Below are 2,682 nucleotides of genomic sequence, written 5' to 3' on the forward strand. Positions count from 1 at the left end.
TTGAGATGGCAGGGAGGGCCGGTTTTACCGCAGTGTTTGTCCACCCAGCAGACTGTACTTGAGTCTCAGGGTAATTCTCGGGGTTTGGGGGTGTGAGTAATGGAGCTGTCCCTGCCTCCACGCCCACGACAGCCAACCCAGGCTCTGCCGCAGATCACGGGAGACTTATTTTTTACTCCGTAAACTTTCGTACTGTTTTCTTTTCTTTTCTTTTTTTTTTTTTAAAAAAAAACCCATGCATGTGTTACTTCTTTAATAATTTAAAATTTAAAATTAAAAAAAGAGGAACATCCTGCCTGAGGCGAGACCCACCTAAGAAATGAGGACCATCCAGGCTGGAGGTGGGCCCAGGTGGGACGCAGTGAGATGTCGGGGTCCAAAGGACACTGGGGACCACAGCTCATGCAGGACCTGGGGACCCTGTCTCTTGACCTTTTTTCAGAGGAAGATTGTATCTTCTCCCTTCTCCTATCAGCAGCTAATGATGGCTTCAGAGGCAGATTTTTGGTGAAGATGTATTTCAGTTACGTCACCTTTCTAGGACTTTATTTCCTTGTTTGTAGATGTGGATAATATATACCTCACAGGGTGGCTGTGAGAGAGAAGGAGCTGGTACTGGGTGGTACTGGGTACATGGACATAGGACAGGACAGTGGGGAGACCCCTCTTATGACCTTGGTGAAAAGGAAAACATTGGCCCATGAGAGGTCAAATCAGCACACAATGGGGGCGCCCCTCACCAGTTATAGTACTTCAGGGTGCAAGTTAGAGGAACCTCCAACCAAAGTAGCTTAAGTGCGGCTCCTTGTCCACCTTCAGGAGGAAAAAGCAAGGCTTCCTCACTCATGGGATAAAGGCCTTTCCCTTCTCTCTGGGTATCTTGGGTCAAACCCCACTCAAGACAAATAATTCTCACTTGGAGGATAATATACACTGATTGGCTTAAGTTGAGGTGCCCGAATCAGTCTCTGGCAAGGATCTTGATACCTCCGTGATTATCTTGGACTCATCGGAGCAGCCTTGCAAATGGGCTCAGACCCCATGCCACATTACTGCTGAACAGTGGCGAAGAGAGAGGAGATGTTTGCGGAGAGGGGTCAACCACAATGACCACCACAGACCCTAGGTCCAGGCAGCCATGTCTTAGCTGGACCTTGAACATAGCTAAAGACAGACCATCCACCCGCTCATCCACCCAGTTACCTCTTTATTAATTTATTCAATGACTTCTGGGTCCGAGGGCTGGAAGTTTAGCGGTGACCGGCAGCTCTCAGCCAGGTGCCTGCTCCCTTCAAGGTGGTTCTCACGCCTCCCTTTTCGGCGAGGCCCCCAACCTCCCTGCTTAACCCTGCGCCTCGCGCCCCTGGCTGCTGGCTCCTCTCCCCGCTCTCTGCTCATCTTTGATTCCTCAGCACTTATAACCTTCCAACATCCTACGTAAGTTATTCCTTAGGTTTATTGTCTGTCTCTTCCTACCAGAATGTAGATTCCACGAGAACGGGGATTTTTGTCTTTTTAATTCATGGATGTCTCTGCAGCCCTCGGAGCAGTCCCCGGCACCCAGCAGTGACTCAATAAATGGATGTTGAATAACTCACTAAAGGTGGCTATGCCAGCTGTGTGCCTGTGAGTGTTTACACGTATGCGATAGGGTCGGGGGAGAACTCAGACACCAAGTAATGCCAGACACAACTATGTAGTTATAAGCAGGCATAAATTCTATGGTGAAAGAGTGTGGGCCACACTGAGAGAACACGCATCAGTCCTGGGGGCTGGGGACAGTATTCTTCAGAAAGAGACATTTAAGTCAGGCTCTGAAGGGTGAGTAGGAGTTGGGGGGAAGGGGTGAGGCAGTGAGGGACAGAGCAGGGGGCTTCGTGCAGGAGGTGGCTGGGCATGAAGGGCCCGGTGGATTCTTGTGCTGTGTGATGCGGGGAAGCGGGGCCCAGGAGCACTGCATCCTGGCCAGGGGCTCAGGGAGAGTAAAAGCCTCTCGTGAGGCCCCGGGAGCCTGGCAGTGCTGCACAGGCAGCCACGAGGTACTGGGTCCAGCCAGCCAGCCTCAGGGGGAACGAGTGGCCATCCGCCTGCCTCGGCTGCTTCCCAGCGCTTCCTGTGTCCCAGCATCTCAGACCGAAGCCACTCTCAGCCAGGGGCCCTCACCCGGTGCCAGTGCTCTTAGGCCTGCCTCCTGCGATGATGATGATGATGATGATGATGATGATGATAATGATGATGATGATGATGATGGCGATGATGGAGGGCATGAGGATGGTGCTATGTGGGTTCAGAGCAAGTGTTCCAAATCTCATGCGCTGCTCACACAGCCCTGAAAGGGAGCTTGGTGCAATTTTATTCCTCTTTTCTGGTTCAGGGGGGCTCAGAGGAGGAGGTGACTTATTCAAGGACACTCAGGGAGAGTGTCTCAGAGCCCAAGGGAGGCTTGTGGGTGATGGGTAGCCGTCATGGACTTGGACAAAGATCATATTGACCTTCGACTCCTAAGCCTCAATTCTGTAGACTTTGTGGAGACTCTGGGAGAGGAAGACATTTTTTCTCTACCCTTCTAGGTTCTTCTAGGTGATCTAATAATTAAATTGATGTGAAACAGATTAACAAGAGAAAATTACCAATTTTAGTTACATACGTACATATGAGAACCCCACATACATAACAGGTTCA

This window comes from Pteropus vampyrus, unplaced genomic scaffold (genome assembly GCF_000151845.1).
Source record: "Pteropus vampyrus isolate Shadow unplaced genomic scaffold, Pvam_2.0 Scaffold352, whole genome shotgun sequence".
NCBI classification, from domain to species: domain Eukaryota; kingdom Metazoa; phylum Chordata; class Mammalia; order Chiroptera; family Pteropodidae; genus Pteropus; species Pteropus vampyrus.